General features: G+C 42.5%; 1 long non-coding RNA gene across 1 annotated transcript; it reads left to right on the top strand.

Annotated features, from left to right (window-relative positions):
• Window positions 1–538: 538 nt before the first annotated feature.
• On the top strand, window positions 539–11571 carry LOC128852211 (uncharacterized). The gene is made up of 3 exons (XR_008449917.1): window positions 539–650; window positions 1688–1747; window positions 8731–11571. It is a non-coding gene; the product is annotated as an uncharacterized LOC128852211 (long non-coding RNA).
• The last annotated feature ends 1642 nt before the right edge of the window (window positions 11572–13213 follow it).

The following is a 13213-nucleotide window of genomic DNA, read 5'->3' on the forward strand; positions in this document are numbered from 1 at the left end:
CTCCTGACTCAGATGTTCCTCTGGAGACCTTGGCATAAGGCAGGAGCCCACCCATGGGATCTGGAAGAAGATGGTAGGGAGTGGGGCAGGTTAGAGCTCTGGGTGAAGGATGTGAGGAATACAAGGTCTTGCTTTTGTCCTCTTCTCACCGAATCTCTGGGAAATCATGTCCTTGTCTGCTGCTATAATCACTGATTACATGCCATTTGCCTGTTGTATTAAAGCTGCTTGCTTAATTAATATCATTTTAAAGGGCGGTCTTGGCATGAGGGAGACAAGCTGTTTTGAGCTCCAGTAAACACATTTAGTATGTGATCATTGTAAGCAGCTCCTGCAGCATTTCTGTGGTGAGCAGACAGAAAGCACCATGAGTTAATGAACTGCGTTTCAACCACCTGATGCTGGTCAGAGCTTGGATCTATCAGGTTTAAGGCTGGGTGGAGGAGGGGAGGCAATGCGTTTTGCTGTGCTACCCAGTACCACTGAAACTGTTAATCAGCCTGCTCTGCAGTCTACTGCAGAGTTTGCTTTATTAAAGCTCCCTGCTGCCTGCACACGTTCACTGGCACAGACACCGAGAGACAAGCAAACACCCAAGTGCAGAATACTCACTGCTGCATTGCAGAGTTTACTGGCATAAAATGATGGGGGTAGGTAAGCGCAGGTGGAAGCTTGGGTCCTCCCTCAGTCTACCCACAACTGCAGTCTTGTGGATTTCTGTAATGGGGAATATGAGGAGGGCTGGGGGCAAAATATGTACTTTTAGGGCTCTCTTCCCATCTCCTAAATGTCTGGATATCTGGCATTGCTTGTTCTAGTCTTCAGTACGATCTGTGCCTCTTAATGTAGTTTTTGTTCACTGTTATTCTATAAAACTAAAAATTTATTTCCTTTGAGGTACTTGATGGGGTAAGCATAATTTTATTTATTCTTGTTACAAGGTAACCTTGACTCTGCCCAGAGGCCCTTTTTAATGCTGAGGATGCCATTGTGCTGTTGAAATATTCAAAGTAAATTCAGCCCCCCTTAAAGCAGCTTGCAGCCTGGGAATTAGAGGCTTTCTGGCTTTCCTGTAGATTGTCTCATATAGAAGCTTGAGCAGGGTGAAGTCGCTTTCATAGGAAATGTTAGGTGACTAATTCAGTTCATGTTTTCCCCCTAATAATCTCAACTGCAGGGTTATGATTTTTCTTCTACTTTTTTTTTTCTTTTGTGCCAGCACAGAAATATTCGATTATTCAAATCATTTATTGATGTTTAATACCAAATAGCTGGTCTGTTTTTAAATGTCTGTAACCACGTTGGATTTATTGTTTTCAACAGACAGTATTTTCTGGAAGAAAGCTGGTATTTGCTTAAGAATTGTTAGGCTTTCCTAATCTACTGCTGCAAATATGCACATGTTATTTAATTATAATAATTTTGTTCTTTGTAAGCAGCTAATTAAGGATTTCTTACAAACCTGAGGAAAACAAGGGGAAATAGCAGCTTTTTTTCCTGTTATTATTTTTATTTAATGGAACAAGGATGGCTCAGATTTCTTCTCCCTTCATGTTTCCTAGTGATATAATACTGCAGTCTCTGCCTTACTCAGCATACGTCTAATTGCAGAGTATTTGGGAAAAGAATTCCTGTGCAAGTCTTGGATTTGAAGTTAACCATCCATTATACTCTTCTTTGTTAACAGATATCAGCTGAACAGCAGTTAGTCTAATAGGGAGAAAATCATCTAGAGGCCTATATGAAGGTGGGTTCACATCACTCTGGGTCAAGAATTTGTAGCTTGGGAGAGTCTGGGGAAAAGGAAGTATTCTAGGCTGTTTTTCAGAGAAGACAGGATGTTTCAGTGCAAGTGTGACATCTGTGGCACCACTGGTTACTGCAGTCTTCTGGGACAAGCTGGCCAGCAGGACTGGATATTATGGGAATTAAAGCTCCGTGTTCATATGGCACCTTAACTGTTGAGTGCACATATTGTCTGAGGGAAAATTATGATTTAGCTAAAAAGAACTACTGGGGCTTGAGTTTTGGAGCTGTTGGAGTTCCCTCAACTCCCACAGAAATTAGTGGGAGTCCTGGGTACCAGATGCTTCCAAAAGCAGTCTCATTATCAAGATGAAGATCACAAAAGAGAAGCCAAATATGATTTCATTGCTATTTCAATCTTCCACACCCTACTTTTCATACCAATAAAACGAAGAAGACATTTAACTTCCTTTAAGAAGTTTTAAGGGTTAATAAAAGATAATATAATCTTAGGAGTCCTGCAAGGAAGACATTGGGAAATGACACAGCTGTTTGCTGTTAAACTGTTAAAAAATGGCCACTTTCTCGTCTTTCAAATCCTACTTTAATTCACTTCCTCCAGTGACCCTTTCAGCATTAATCCACCACACGGAAGTGTTGCAGTTTTAATTAAAAAGGAAATCTCAATCTCAGTAAGCTTAGTCTGCCATCTGATCATGCAGTATGGTTTACGGACAGTATTATCTGTCTAATTTACATCATAAAGCCATGACTAAAGTAAGGCAGAACACATTGGCAGACCTCAGGAAATATTGTTGCTCTAACCAAAATCTGTAATGTTTTAAGCAAAGGTCTACTGTAAGAATGGAGATGTGAGAACATCACAGGCAGTGCTGCACTCAAGGAGGGTTACAGGGACACAGAGCGCTCAGTGGGATACTTCATTAAATTGAAATCTCTAAATAGAGTTTGGAGCAGCTTCTGAAGATATATGCTCCAGTCAGCCACAAGATATGGATTTGAGGCAGGATTTACTGGATTAAATTATTTGGCTTCTGGCATAATGAAGGCTAGTAGTCCCTATTGACCTTTAAAATCTATGATCTTAATTATTGGCGGTGGTGATGTCCCAGGTCACTTGGAACTCCATAAATCAAATAGCCTGGTGAGCTGCAGAGGTATGAACTGTCCTGAGGGTCTGTGCAAGGCACAAATTCACACTGGGCTGACTAATATCCCCAAATCCTGTCCCAGTAGGTTACAGGATCAATGCAAGTCCAGCAGTCTGGCAAAAATCTTCTCTGAATTGTTCTTGTGTTTGGGTCAAGGTAAAGCAGTCGCCCCAGGGCAATGCAAGGGTAAAGAAGAGCAGTAAAAACCAGTCTTCCTATTCAGGTCCTGACAGCACTGGCACATTGAGGTAGCAAATGTGATCCAGGAATCACTGAGTGAGAACAGAGCCCTACAACAACTATTTCTCACGTTACTGTCAGATTTTTTAAATATTGTGGGAGGAAAGCAGCGGGGGAACTAAGAAGAGAGAGAAACTGGATCTCATATTTCTTATTAGCAGAGCAAGGAAGGAGGTGCAAGAGCTGTGTCACGCTGTAAGCTCTTTACCTCAGAGAAAGATGAACCACACCTAGCAGAAATTAAATATTAATGTATCCAATCATGTCCAAAAGTACATAAAGATTAAGGGATGGCTTACGATACCCCTTGAAAACAAGATCTAATTTAATTCATTTGCATATCCTGCAGATTAGCATCAGTGGGTTAGTACGCTGCTACCATTAGGCTTCCTTGAAGTTATCGGAAAACTGTATTAAACAAACTCTGGGCACTGAATTGAAGCGTCTGGTCAGGGAAAACCGATCAAACTACATTGTCTTAATTGTGACCCAGTTTGGGATGCAGTAGAGTGGCAGCAACCCTTGGTAGAAAGAAACAGTAAATTGATTTTGCTAAGAACCTCATCAATCACTGATTACAGCGACCTATGGATCATTAATCTCATTAAAAAGTTCAGCCTCACGGCAGAAGTAATAGCAGGTACACCAAAAGTTTATAAATTAGATATTCTTTCAGAAATGTGAATGGTTCTGGCTGACTTCCCTGAGGAGATCTCCATTTCTAATTTAGGCAAACTCTTCACTGACTCCAGTTGAACTTCAGTTATTGTGTCAGACATTGTCTTTAAGGCCTGCAGAGGCAGTCCAGGCAGGATCTGCCCTGCTATTGAGCCAAGTTTATAATACTGAGGTTAGGGAAGGAAGAGCTCAATCAATGGGCATGGTACATCACCTCTTAATGTCGAGATCTTTTTGACAGCAGATTTCTCTGCTGTCTGAGCTCCTTAGATAAGATGATTATTAAATAGACTGGGAATGCATCTGTGAGTGCACAGACAAGCATGACTTTCTGTGAATCCAATGAGTTTTGCATTGTTCTGGAGGATGATATATGACAAACAGTGAAGAAAGTCAGTTGTTCATATTGGTCCTTTTAACTGTGGCAGAGACTATTGTATCACTGAGCTTAAGATTTTATTGTCTTCACCGCGGGCTTTCATATAAAAAAGATGAGTTGCAAGAGATTCTTTTAGTTAGATGCTCGACTTTTGGAGCAATTTCACTTAATAATCCCACAGTCTACAGTAGATCTGTTTAGTGTATGGCCAAAACAGAGAGATGAAATCCTGCAAGCTGATTAGCTGATTTAATGACCATCCACTACTGGAGGGGGAGGTCCTGCTGTCCCCTGACTACTTGAATTTCCAGCTGTTCTTACCTACCATTTACCTTGTGCCAACTCTGGTGCTTGCCATTCCCACCTGTGACCTACATCCACTTGCTAATACAGAGGACACCTAACCCAGCAAAGAGAAAATGGTCAGTTTTCTCCCAGCTTAAGGAGCTGCATGAGCTCATGGTTGGGACCAATGGGCATCCAGACTTGCATAGGAATAAGGGGAAGTGAATGGTCAGGAACATAAACGCAGAAGGAAAGAAATGTGAGGAAGTGGCTGGGCTGTGAGATCATGACTTGGCAGCAATACCTAGATAAGTGAGATCACCTGCTCATGGAACCTGTGAGGCATGGGCTGAGATACCATCAGTATACAGATGATACACAGATCAATAACTCATTTCCTGTGTTTGCAGTCAGCAGAGTCCCAGTTTTCCAGTAACTGTAAATTCAAACCGGTGGAGTTTAAAGCCAGAGAAAGTGTCAATCAAAGAAATTGGTTGTGATATGCCTTATTAGGTCCTCTCTTCTTCCATGAGGTAGACAAGTGAACCTGTGATGTTTCTGAACACCTCTTTGTAGAATTGTGAGAGCATGCATGCAGCTGCCAAAACTGCTTCTGTGCAGACTACATCTGGAAAAATTGTACTTGTTCCTCTCGGACCTTGTGAATACGATTCGTGACTATGAGTGCACCTGCACAGTGCATTTGTAGTCAGATTAGCTACCTCTGTGAAGAAACTTGGGTGCATGTGCAAGGGTTATTCACAAGGTTCTGGACACCACAGACACTACCTACAGACCTGGCCACGTTCATTCCTTCTGCCCAAGAATGTTGTCCAGTGTCCATATGCTTATACTCATGCACATAAATGTCACTTGACTCTGCTCACTCACTAGTCTCCTAGCTGGCATGAAATGTACAAATCCAGGGAGGTCTAGATCAATCCGCTCATTATTTGACCGCTTGGGTTTTTACAGTGAACTTTGTTATTAAAAAAACTAAGTTAGTCAGGTGCAAACAAAATTCAGGACTTCCACATTCAGGAAACTCATCTCACCCCATGTCTTGGGTACCACTCATGAACACACACACACACACACAAACAAACACGTGAGCAGCCTTTTCCACCAGCAGCCTCCCATCCATGTCTGCCAACAATGACATCAAGGCCCCCAGAAGCACTCCCATATAACAACTTGGTATGTCACAGCTTGGCTGGCAGCTAAGAGCTAGGCACATAATTGGGGCAACAGTAGTGCACAAACACCATCTGGACAAAATCAGCTCTAACAGGCATCTATGTGCAGCCATTCACAGCCCTGGTTTAAGCATCACCCCAGCAAGTGATGCTTTCTTTGGTGGGACTGACATTGTGTCCTGAGAAGAAATGGCAGCAGAAGCAGGTGCTGTGTTCTAGCAACAGCCTCTGCACTCATTTATTAAGCTTGTTTGCCTTATGAGGAGGATGCTGATGTGGTCCTCTGCTCTGCTGATCCCAGTGCGGGGGAGCTGTGGAGATGTTTACCGCAGATGGCAGTGGAGGTTGGTAGGATGCCAGATTTGTTCCAAGAGTGTGGTCATGGTTCACGTGCTCCTGAGGGACACAGGCCAAATCATGCAGGACAGGCAGAGGACAAGGGCTTCCTCCAGGTGTGAGCTGCAAAGACAGTTTAAACAGGCTTTTTGTCTCCTCCATAACAGGGTCTCAGAATATAATGTTATATTTGAACACAGTATACAGACCCAATGTCTAATCACAGATGCAGGGAAACATACCAGATCATTGCTTCCTAGACTGTTGTGTTAAATGTGCAATGCCTAATGTTAATATTAACTTATATATGGAATGGTTCGGAAAGTACCTGTTTGCACCAAGCTCTCCCAACTGAAACATTTCAGCTACAGAGTTCTCAGCGCAGAACTCGTTATTCTGAATCTTGCTTTCCCAATTAGCTGGAAAGTGCCTAATTGTTTTCACCCTTTGGATCACATTTTAACTTCTGTAATAGCTTTACCTGAGATAGATTGATGAGCACAGTTTTCTTTAACAATGCTATGATTACGGGCTGATTACGCTTTCTGCGTGAATGAAACTTCTCATGTAATTGGTCGTGAATTTAGGGAGAGATTTTTTAAGCTCTATTAGCAATTCAGCTGGATTGTCTCTTCTGACTGGCACAATTTGCATCTGTCACATGAAGGTATTTCATTGAGCTGTACACTTTATTAAATGTAAATATATGAATGTAAACTTAGACCAAAAGGAAAGTCCTGAGTCTGTTTACACCCAATTATGAATTCAGGGTCTCTGTCATGTAGTTTTGGCTCCTTCAGCAGGACACGACCACCCCTTGGCAACCCTGTGCATCATCAAACATGTCTGCCTGATCCTTTCCTGACTAAAGCATAGATTTTGTGATCCCAAGCTATTGCCAGCAACCTGGATTTAAACTGCATAGGTACAGCATGACTAAGCTTGTGGTCAGACTGGTGTTTTCGCCTAGATATTGTTGTCTTTTGTCTATAAATAGTAGAATATCAGCTCTGCATTCACAGGCACTACACAGTGATGTTGAAGAGGTTTGGGAAAATATGCTCTATGAGGAATGACAGAGAAAGTTTAAGGTGTTTTGTTTAGAGAAAAGTCGACCGTTTAGAGAAAGGATAATTATTTTCAGATATATAAAATGTTGTTAGAGAGAGGGAGGGATAGCCTGTTCATTATACATGCTATGGACAGGACAAGAAGTATGGTGCTTGAAATGTGGTAGGATAGATCAAGGGAAAAACTTCCTATCATTAAGGAGGTGAAGAATGGAAACCAGTTACTGGAAGGGTGTGGAATTTCCACTATTTCACCAAATGCCTGTTGGGTATGTTGTAGGCAGGAGCAGGGCATCAGCATAGCATGAGCAAAAAGAGATGGTCTTGGACTGAAGGGAGAAGAGCCTTAGCACTCCTGAGCAAACCACAGGTCACCACGAGCTACAGCAGAGAGGCCCCCGTCCCTTTGCCTCCTCCATTAATGTGGTTGCATAGATATCTGCCACAGGTATAGCTCATTCAGACTTTGTAAGCACAACATTAAATTGCAGAGCTGAGAGAAGAGCACAAACAGTCAAATTCTTAGCTATCTGTTCCACCCAATAGACCACAAATATCACTGTTCTCCTGAAACATGAAATTAAAGGCAGGCCAATAATGATTTTTCACCACCGTATCATTTAACACAGAGGTGTTGGCAACAGCAGCCCAAGGCTTAGGGGACCATGGGAGACCTTCATTTCAAGGTGTGGATTTTTCTAGGGGGAAGTGATTTGGTGGGCTAGAAAGGTATTTTTAGTGTCCTCCCATGGATGCACTATGAGAAATAAAGGATATTTGTGCCATCGTTTTTGTAGCAGATAATATTTTTGTGGTGTCAAGCATGCTACTGTCTTTTCTGCAATAAAGCTCACATAATCAAAACAAGTCAGAGCTTATCTAAGCCACTAGCTGGAGATATCTCTGTGGTGGCTACAGAGCTGGGTTTCCTAGCAACCTAAAAGGCATTAAACAGGACTTTGTCGACATTTATCTGTTACATACAAGTCTCCTCCTCTTTTCCCCCCCCCCTTCCCCCCCCCCCCCCCGGGTTTGAATAATGTTATGGGTGTGACATCAACTGACAAAAGTCAGGAAATTCAGAGCTGGGGCTGATTTTCTATCCTTACCACCAGTCACACTGAAAAACAAAAGACACAGTCATGTGAGTGATGAGCAGCAGAGCAAACCAATGTTTGGTATTAGCTTCCTCTGTTTAAGACTGGTTTATTTCTCACAGTAGGTAGCATGATGACAGTACTGTCATCTTTGGTTTCTCCATGGTGAAACCAGTTTTCAGATCCATACCTTCAAAGACAAAGGCTGTGAGCCTGCTCTACACAGGGCCACCACTATATCCTCTGGAGGTAAAGACACTCCATCACCATTCCAGGGTGGAGTTGGTGAAGACACACAGGTTGAAAACACTGCATCTTGCTACCGCTGACCAAATTTAGAAATAAAAAAATGCTTTTCATATTTTTCAATTAATTCTTATTCTCAAGCATTATGGAAAGAAAAGATCAGGAGAAAAAAGAATTAATGTAGGTTTTTTTTTTCCCAGACCAAAAAAACATGCTTAGGACTGATGAATGGTATGAAAAGTGATACTTCAGCAATATCATTTATTTCTCCACTTGTACCAACAGTAGTGTTTAAAATATCGCAGCTTGCTGCTTGTGGAGGAGACTGATGGAAGAAGCGATGGAAGAACTACTATTGCTGCTGATTGCCACTTCAAATCATCTGCGAAAAAGGCCTCTGGAAGTGAATGGGAACTGATCACCTCCCTACAGAATTATTGAGTCATCCTGCAGAATTTAACAGAAAATAATTCTTTTGCTTCAAATTGGTATAATGTGGTTTAAAAGTGCTAGAAAAAAAGATGTGTTAGTTTTCACAATCTAAGTTATCATCTGGCGTAAATTAACTTAAACTGACCTCTGTGCAACTCTCTGAATGTGTACAAGCTCAGTTTCTGACTACTTAGATTTTCATATGTGTATTTGCAGTGCTTTAGCGGTTTCATCTCTGGTTCTTTCACACAAAAATAACAGCCCTTTTTATCTGTTTGAGACCTGACATGAAGGGTTTATCTCCATGTAAATTTTTTGCAGCCTGTTTGTGAAGGTTCTGAAATGGTTTGTAGAGAAAGTTCTGATGAAACTTAGCTATAGTTCAGTACTCCAATGTGGTAAGGAAAAATCCTCTGAGCTGCTGTCAGCAAGTGAGCAGCTGGCTTTCATCCACTCCATTCTTCACTGTAATCTTCATTAGCGTAAGAGTTGGTGTTTTGCTCCCCTCTCACGGATGCCGTAGTGTTTGAACTCCAAGGGGCTGGTGGAATAAACGCCCTCATACAGGCCTCTCTGCTGACCACTGCCAGCATTTCTTTAGCAAGCACCTAATGAATATATACCTTACATATACCACAAAGGAGAGGAATTACTATGCACAAGCCTTTGAAAGAAATGAAGCAGAAGGATGCTCTTGCACTTTCTGCCAACATCATATTTACTGTCCATCCATTTGTTTCCCATGTAGCCTCCCCGCTGGCAAATCCCCTGTTATATGTGTGAAGATGAGACAATGGGAGGTCACTGTGCGCAGCAAATGCACACATTGTTCCACAGGCTCCCTGCAGGAATCCCTGCATTCACATGACTCATTTTCCAAAGTTTGGTTGGTTTTTTTCTCTGTAGGGGATGGGTAAGAGGAAACGGGACAACTTTGCACAGCTCTATGCAGATTAGTGGCAAGTTCATGCCCATACATTGAGGTGGGCAGAATAACTGTATTTTTCCCCAAAGTGCTTATTCGTAACGCATGCATGAATTCACTTAACAAGCTTAAATTATTTATTGAACTTTGGGATGAATGGAGAGTATGGGTGGGGGATGACAAAACTAGCAGAGATAATTGAATACACTTAGCAATCATAACAACTTTACATAGCTCTATCATATTCTCTAAAGATATCACAGCGCGGACAACATGGCTAGGGTTTTAAAATGTCTAGGAATTTCTGTCTTAAGATAGTTAGCGATAATTGGAAACTTTCACATCAAACATTTTTAGCTTGGTTAACATATATGCCTCTTTACTTTAATTCTCATTAAAATAGTGTAAAACAGAGAAGGTTTTCCCTTTGTCATTTTTTCAGGACTCGAGTAAGCAGGAAGAACCTCTGAGAGGCTCTCTTTTGGAACTGAAGTCTGCCTTGGTGATGCCACAGGCTGCCAAAGGCGGATGGGTTAAAACACAGAAGGCAGAAGTCCCTCATATTTGGCAGTGTTTGTAGTACCAAATGAGATGAGGGAGACATGATGTAATAACAGGTTGATTTGACTTGTAAAACTGGTGAAGTCTTTAAGCACTGGAGAAAATCTTGCTAGATCAAACCATAAGTTTCCATCTTCTTTTCATCTGAGCCTAAATTTGTACCTTTGCCCTTGTTCTGACTTCAACCAGGACCTCAAACCCACAGTTTGCAGCAAGGGATCCATCTCAGCTCACACCTAATTAACTGCTTAATTAGAGCTGCTCTGGGGAAAAAATGCTGTTTGGTTTCCCTTTCCCTGTAGTGCCTGACGCTGCTCATGGCAGGACCGTGGTTCAGCAAGATGCACTCAGAGCAGCGGAGCCTTCCTGGTGACACACGGCAGGTTCAAGGTGAAGGGCGCCTCTGCTTGGGCTTTTCTTCTCTCTTCTGAGGTAATTGACCTTGATGCTACCACGAAGCTCTGCCTCAGGTTGTACCACTCGCACCACAGCTAATTACCTTAGCTGGAGCTGCGGACTAACACCCTGTAGTTTAATTTGGGAGAGTGATATGAAGGTCACTGAGGAAGGTAATGCAGTCCTGTTGATTGAACATGTGGATAACGGCACCACAAAAACATAATCTGCTTTGTTGGGGACATGATAAACCCGGTTTATGTATGCAATTGGCAAGTAGTGCCTCTAAGTGTTACTCTATCAGATAATCCAGACAGAAGAGCAATTACATATGCCTCCGGTCCCCTAATATGGCTTTAATCTAAGGCTTAGGTCATTTTCATATTTGTAGGGTATTAAAAGTAACTCATCCATTTCCTGCTGGTCTTCTTGATTTTTATTCATTAAATATTCATTAAATATGTAACCAAGAAAAGGTAGCTTAAGAGGGAGATTTTTGATATTCCAAAGGGCAAAATCTCAGTGGGACATGCCCTCTTTTTCCGTCTAGAGTAATATCTTCAGAAGCCTCGGAAAATGAACTGGTGTTTGCAAACAGATGCCGAGCAGCTTTTGTGAGTGTATGCAGATAGTTGAAGTGTCACTTGTGAAACTCACCACATGCACGAAGCCCGGGTGGTCTGTGGATGGGCAGTAAACTTGCTGTGTAGATGTATGCAGCCCAGCCAGCACAATGCCCAGGGAGTATGCATCTCTTTACAACAGTCCTGCCCAGCAGTTGCACCCCCCTTTCTGACAGGGACACCCCAGCCCACTGCCCTGTGTCTGGGAGGGTTTGAAGAGGGAAGGAAGGAAGTGGCAGTGATATTAAGGTGTGATTGATGTGATCCAGAGGAAGCTTCTGCCGTGTAGATTTATCATGCTGCCAGCCTGTGGCCTCAAGCAGGTCCTATCTTCTAGCTCCTGGGATCAGGGTCCTGCATCAAAGCTACAACAAGGTTGATTTATGATTCAGCTGCCAGACAGAGGGATGCCTTTCTGACCAGGGAACATCCCATTTATACGCATATTTGTCATCAGGTGTGACGTGATTCAGTGTTGAATTCTCAGAGATAGTCCGGTAACTTCACATTCTTCCTGAAAACAAAGGACCCAGGGAGAGTCGCCACTCATGCTGCACCACTGTGGGCTTGGGAGTACATGATGATGGACCCAACACCGAGGACCAGACTCTAAAATGAAAAATCATTTAAAGAGTGGTTGAACTCTTTTTTCCCCTTCTCTTTTTCTCTAGAGAGAAAGTCTTTTTCCTCCTGTTACTCTTCTGAGATCTGTTTCATTTGTTTACCTCTTGCATTTTGCAAAATATCATCTGAAGGGACGTGCATGCTCTATGTCAACAACATACATAAACATACGCCTGTCTAAAAGCATATGTGGTTAGATGGTTCTTGTGCTTAATGACAGAAGCATCTGTCTGATATGAGGAAACCACTAGCTAAAGCACTGCCATTGCCTGCTTTGTCAGCATCATCTTCTCTTACCTTCCTGGCACTAGGATGCTCACACTACTACCCAAGAAAATGTTTTTAATCATGCTGGAATTTCTCTGGGGAAGGCAAAAATGCCAAGAGGGCTTTAGGGCAGGGTTCAGCACATGAAGCCCCAGGGCTGACAGAGACCTCTGGATGCTGAATTCATCCCAGGGAATGGTTTTGTCCTCTTTCTCTGCCTACCTCTATGAATTTTTCGGACCTCTTCATTCTCTTTCTCATTGTAAAAAACCTTGCCATCTCAGGATATAGAATCAGAATCATATAATGGTTTGAGATGGAAAGGATATGTTTTTCTAACCCAGAAAGAGGAGTATGAGTACCTTTGAAGAGGAAACTGGTGAGGTCTCCTCCAGAGTAGTGTGTTTGGATCTGGTCATCCCCTGCTCCAGGGAGATTAGTTCCAGCAGAAACAAATGCAGAGGATATCTGAAAGATGGATAATCTATCTGACAAGAAGAAATTAAAAGTGAGACTTATTACTGGGCAATGTGAAAGGGTAAGAGAGAAGTCTTGCTCTCTTTGGATGTGGATTCACAGTTGGTTTAAACTGATTGTTATCCAGGATGTTAGCATATGGGGTTTTTTCCTTCTCTCTGCCTGTGCTGCACAGACCTGACACCTTCCTTGGCCAAATGATTATGCTTGGATACCTGCATGATCAGGGATCTTTTCTGAGGTAATTTTCAGCTAGAGGAGTTTTCCGAGACTGGCTAACCATGAGGTCAGCCACAGTGTGAGCACTAAAGCGATATGGAGGAAAAAGTGTGGGCACATTGTCAAGAGCAGAGATGCAGTATGTGTCTGTGCCACCGCCTGGAGGGAGGGGATGCTTGTTTGGCAGCAACTCACGCATAGAGTGAGCTTAAGCTAAGCGTGAAACCAGAACTGAGAGGTTAAC

Source organism: Cuculus canorus, chromosome 5, assembly GCF_017976375.1.
Source record: "Cuculus canorus isolate bCucCan1 chromosome 5, bCucCan1.pri, whole genome shotgun sequence".
Classification (NCBI taxonomy): domain Eukaryota; kingdom Metazoa; phylum Chordata; class Aves; order Cuculiformes; family Cuculidae; genus Cuculus; species Cuculus canorus.